The sequence below is a fragment of the Eurosta solidaginis genome, chromosome 1 (genome assembly GCF_040869045.1).
Source record: "Eurosta solidaginis isolate ZX-2024a chromosome 1, ASM4086904v1, whole genome shotgun sequence".
Lineage (NCBI taxonomy): Eukaryota > Metazoa > Arthropoda > Insecta > Diptera > Tephritidae > Eurosta > Eurosta solidaginis.
Window position 1 is genome coordinate 82610870 of NC_090319.1, and position 6518 is coordinate 82617387.

The window sequence follows — 6518 nt, forward strand, 5'->3', positions numbered from 1 at the left end:
ATAGTGAATAAAATTGTTATTGTGTGATACTAACTCGGTCTTTTCTTTTCTTTGCGACGCACCCGCCCGACTTCCTGGGTCTCCACTGCCACGCAAAACACCTATGGCATTTACAAATTTATTATCACTACTAAAGATACTTTTCTACTACAATTTTCACTGAAGGGTATTGAATTATTCCCCGTTTTCCTTACTTCGTAAAAGCAACCCGTCCAGGTTTTTCAACTTGGGAGTGTCAAAGATCTGTCATCGTTGGAGAACAAACCTCTAGTAATTGAATCATGCCATAGGCCTTGAGCTCGAATTCTAACATGGCATACTTTAAAAAAGAACAAGGGCGCATGGAATTGCCAAAAATCGTGTGTCTGAAAAATTGTCTTTCTTCGTTTCCATATAAAAAAAATAATTTTGCAATTATGGAAAATTAAAAAAAAATATAGATATTAGAGAAAAATTACAAAGTTTACAAACGGCGATGGTTACTAGGACATGTTTCTGAATTTCACTTCTTCATCAGCTAGCTTCTCGGGAGTTGAGTATTGAACTCGAAATCTCCAACATTCATACTTTATACTAGTGTAAAGGCGTATGCCTTTGTCCACTCAGCCCTATGAAGGCTCCGCTGCTCGCTTTGCAATTGGTCTCTAAGTGTTACCTATTCCTTTATCCATCATTTAGGTACACACTAATTCTATATGCTTTCCAACCCTAATTTTGAGGAATATCTACACTGGTTTACAGCCAAAATGCACCAGAGACGCCATTATGAAATTCCTGTATACAATCACCCCCTGATTCCGAAAATCAAGGTTATTAAACAATTTTATTTAGGTTGACTTGACAGGCTGCACGGTTGCACGGCCGGGCGTTGTGAACGAATTTTGTAATTAAAATTTAAGTCACTTTCCGATAAGCTACAAGCTTGAAATTTGGAATATAATTCAGAACCCGATGATAATGCAATAATACGAAAAAAAATCGTCGCTAGGTGGCGTAAGGATCGAGATATTCACAAAAATCGTATTTATGGTCCGATTTGACTCATATTTGGAACTTATAATACATACAAGAATAGAAAGCGACCTATGAAAAAAATCGCCGCTAGGTGGCGCAATTATCGAGATATTCACAAAAATCGTAATTGTGGTCCGATTTGGCTCATATTTGGAACACATAATACATACAAGAATAGAAGGCGACCTATGAGAAAAAAACGCCGCTAGGTGGCGCATGGATTCAGATATTACCAAAAATCGTATTTGTAGTCCGATTTGGCTCATGTTTGGAACGCATAATACATACAAGAATAGAAGGCGACTTATGGAAAAAATCGCCGCTAGGTGGCGCAAGTATCGAGATATTCACAAAAATCGTATTTTTGGTCCGATTTGGCTCATATTTGGAACACATAATACATACAAGAATAGAAAGCGACCTGTGAAAAAAAAAAATCGCCGCTAGGTGGCGCAATGATCGAGATATTCACAAAAATCTTATTTGTGGTCCGATTTGGCTCATATTTGGAACACATAATACATACAAGAATAGAAGGCGACCTATGAGAAAAAAACGCCGCTAGGTGGCGCATGGATTCAGATATTAACAAAAATCGTATTTGCATTCCGATTTGGCTCATATTTGGAACGCATAATACATACAAGAATAGAAGACGACTTATGGAAAAAAATCGCCGCTAGGTGGCGCAAGTATCGAGATATTCACAAAAATCGTATTTGTGGTCCGATTTGGCTCATATTTGGAACACATAATACATACAAGAATAGAAGGCGACCTATGAAAAAAAACGGCGCTAGGTAGCGCAAGGAACGATATATTCAACAAAATCGTATTTGTGGTCCGATTTGGCCCATTTATGGAACAAATATTACATACAGTTCGGTAGAAGTGACATCAAAATTTTTGGGAGTTGGAGGAGGGATAAGCATACGTGGCACGAGTAAAGTCTTTGGAAGGAAAGAGTCCTTGTAATAATGAGTCACTAAATGAACTAAATTGAATGAGAAATAATAGGCAATTAAATAAAGACTAAAAACTGGAAAATAAAAAAATTTAAAAAAAAATTTTAACTCAGAGATGGTTTTTGCCGGCTCGAGGTCAAATATTGATTTTATAATAAAAACAACAAAGTTCTAATTTTGTGTTCCGATATATTTCGATTACAACCTTCGGTAATCATCTTCAAGGGAAATTTTGTTTTACACGTAGAAAACTCCGCGTAAATAAAGGTCGCCAAAATAATTATTATATTAAAAAAAATTTAAGTTTAACGGTTTTTATGAGTGAATCGGGGCTTGCCCGTATTGCTTTAAATGAATGAAAACATTTATTTCAAGCAATATTTAATTTTATAATTTATTTCATAATTTGGGAAAAAATTTAAACAACGTGACATCAGGACGGACAAGGCGACAGCTGTTTCGATTATACCTTGTAAATCTCTTCAAAGCCTTTTCTCCCGGGAGTGGGACTCGAACCCGCACTCCTATGATAGTTACAAACACATTCAGCTACGTCATGCCTTAGTTGTTGTAATTGAAGGATCTCGAAAACTTTTTATTTATTGCAGATTTTTCTCTCTCTAAGCTCTGTTTTTTTTTTATAAGCTCTGTTTTATTACAAAAAAATAAGCTTTCATTCAACAAAAGCTATGAACTAATACAAAAGTTACAAGCATTCAAATAAATATATCCATATAGCTAAACTTAAGTACCCTACAAATAATAACATATGTACATATGATTCTGTCTTAACTCTATGATCTTATTTTATAATTGAAAAAGCTATGTCCTGTTTTGACGCTTATTTAGATTAGGATCGGGTTCTCTTATGAGAAACCAACAGTAGCCACCCGTCATAGCGACATCCCAGAATCTTTGATACCGACTTTCAATCATTTTCATTTCCTAGTGAAACCGTTCGCCATGCTAGCCACTTGTATCGCCTGAAAGAAAATAAAAAAGTATATTAGATAAATACATAAGTGACACATTAGTATATAATTTTCTTAGGCTGGATTTAAATTTCAATTCAGAACAAATTTGTTGTTTACATTTTTCTCGTTCTTGTTTGTTCGGAACTGGGCCCTGAATTCAGATTTATTTATATATTCCCATGTAAATTTAAAAATTTGCACTAAAATTTTTTGTTTATCGGGCAGATAGGTTTTAAACTTATCTGAGAAAGCGGTCTTAAATATGTTTTTTTATTTACCCATTTCCGCATAGGTTTTGATTAAGTCGTTCACTATCACCTCGTAGTTAGGACTTTTGTGTTTGCCTAAAAAATAAGTAACGACCTTTTCAAAAGAATCCCACGCTGCTGCCTCCGCTGGTGACAATAGTTCTTTGAAATGGTTATTGGTCATCATTTTCCTTTTTTGCCGTCCCACACGAATCCCTTCCTTTATTTTTGGTTCTGAAATCTCTGGAAAGATTGTCTTCAAATGATGAAAAGCTTCGCCTTTTTTGTCCAAAGCCTTGACAAAGTTTTTGATAAGGCCGAGCTTGATGTGGAGCGGAGGTAGAATTATTTTTTGCTTCTTTATAAGTGGGTAGTATTTTATGTTATCCACCCCAACTTCAGCTCGGCTATCCCATTTGCATAGAAAGCAACAATATTTTGTGTATCCACTTTCTAGACCACATAGCATTCCAACGACTTTAAGATCGGCACATATTTTCTAATCATGTTCTTCGTATTTGATTAATTTTAGCAATTTTTGCATTATCTCATACGTTTCTTTCGTATAGTACTTGGAAAATTGTTCGTGACGAGTTCTATAATATGTTACCTTAACATCAGATGAAACAAATTTAAATTGTTGCATACGAGAAGAGTGTAGTTCGGCCTTTTTCTTTGACAATTCGAAATCCCTTCTCCAATCATTGAGTTGTGATTGTGACAAAGAGTTTCTTTCGTTTTCCGTTTGAAATCAGGTACAACATGATGTCGCGTAATCAGATACTGCTGTTGACAATGAAACTGGAGCCGGAACTAAAGTTAAATTTGATTCTGGCAATGTAGCTTCCGTTCACTGAAAAAATTTTATTGGTAAAACTAACCGAGAAACTATGTTAATATGGGTTAAACTAATCAATAGAAAATAGTTAAAACCCTTTACTGAAGTCGTGGTTAAAAATTGTTAAATTTACCAAAAAAGAAACGGTTGATATTTAACCATGTGAAGTTGGTTGACCTAACCATAAAAGTAGGTTCGTATGGCTCCAACCCATAAAAATTGGTAAAATTAACTTATATTAATAGTTATTTCCATCTAAACGCAAAATTTGGTAAAAAGTAGTGCAAAAATTGTAATATAACCGCAAAATTTGTAGAATTAACTATTTTTTTTACTGTTAAGTTACTATATAAATTGTATTGTTACAAAAATTGTGGTACATATTACTAAACGATAAAAATTGTCATAGTACTATATATATTGTAGTCCTACTATTTATATTGTAGTCCAACAATATAAATTGTGTGATAACAATTGTAATGGTTTAGTACTACCACAACTTTCGATACAAAAAATTTTTTGTAGAATAGTTAAAATAACATTAAAATCTTTGTGGTTACATATCTACTTTAATTTAAATATCAACGTTGTAAAGATTAAAACATAAAATTTTTATTTTATTCACGAAAGCTTATTTATTTCTTTTAAAAAGATAATAATAAAAATGATTCACAAAAAGTTACAATGTTCAAGCTTTTTCCGCTCTTCTTAAGTTATCCATAACAGTCTTTTAGATAACGTTTTAAACATAAATGAATATGTATACGTTCAGTTAAAAAAAAAACCAAAAATAAGGTTAAACCACAATCTATTCTAAATGTCTTCAAACATTCTTTTTTTAACATCTTTTTAATCACAAGTTTTCAGTTTAATACCTAAATTTTATTTATTCAGAAATCTCTTTCTCAGAGAACTTAATATTAATAAATAGGTTCATATAGTATGAATAAATATACATTAAATTTTCTCCAGAAAAAGTAAACACACTTAACTTCTAAAAAAGAAATATACAGCGTGGTAAAAGCTTTTAAAGCATATTTTTAATTATCCATAACAGTCTTTACGAAAATTACATAACGTTTGCATGAACCTTTTTGCAAAACATATTTTAAAAAATGACTTGAATTTTGAAGATAGAATGTGTTTAAAACACCTACATATGTCTCAATTTTCCTTAAAGAGGTCATTAAATTTTCTTAGCCTAAACATGTTTTGTTACTAGAATATATATACTAGCCTTTACCCGCGGCCCCGTCCGCAAGGAGAAAATAAAATATATGTGCTATTCACGTTAGCCTGCTTATCAAGTTATCTGTTTAAAAATTATTTTTGTTTAATGTATTTTATATTTGTAATTTAGTAAAAAAAAGAACTAAATGAGAAGATAAGCTGAAAGGCACGCTTTCATGAATAGTACAATACAGTTTTTTGGAATTAAAAAAATACATTTTGTTTTTAAATTAAATTAACTGATATGAAAGGGGTGAAAGAATTACTAATCATAGAACAAAGGTGTGAAACTACAATTAGCTAAAACTAAAGAGAATTTTTTAGATGAAAATAGTGTTGCTTTTTCGGGTTTTAGTTGATTAAAATATTACAAAAAGTGTAATTATAGTCATAACAGTTCCTTACACTATTATAGAACGAAAAAGCTGTGTTAGATTGAAGATAAAACATACCGAATTTTAATTAGGAATAATTAGCAGCAAATCCACGGCCATAAAAGCTCATAATTTAAAAAGGCCTGTGTGCTTAACTACCGGCTGCGAAGAGACCTAAAATGATCCCGGAAGGGTACCAAGATGATACTAAAATTCCAGGACAGATCCCGAAAATCATCCAGAAATTAACCAGGAGGGGTCCCAACATGATTGAGAAATAGTCCCGAAAAAGTAGCGAAATTACCCTTATTGGTTCCCGTACAGATCCCGAAAACCATCCAGAAATGATACCGAAAGGCTCCCCAAATCATCCCGTATTAGTCCCGACAAATTACAGGAATGGCCCCGACGGGAATCCTATCGGATACCGAAAACTATCCAGAAATTATGCCGGAAGGGACACCAAATGATCCCGAAAAAGTCAAGAAATGGCCCCAACGGGATCCCTGATGGATCCCAAAAACCATACAGAAATGATGTCGGAAAATACTCCAAATGATCCCGAAATAGCCCCGACAAAGTCCCGAAATGATCCCGACGGGATCCCGGACGGATCCCGAAAGCTATCCAGAAATGATGCCGGAAAGGTCCTCAAATGATCCCCTAATAGCCCCGAAATGACCCTGACGGGATCCCGGACGGATACCGCAGACTATCCAGAAATGATGCCGAAAGGGTCCCCATTTGAGCCCGTATCAGTCGAGAAAAAGTCCCGAAATGACCCCGACGGGATCCTGGACGGATACCGAAAACCATCTAGAAATGATGCCGGTAGGTACCCCAAATGATCCCGAAAAAGTCCCAAAATGACTCCG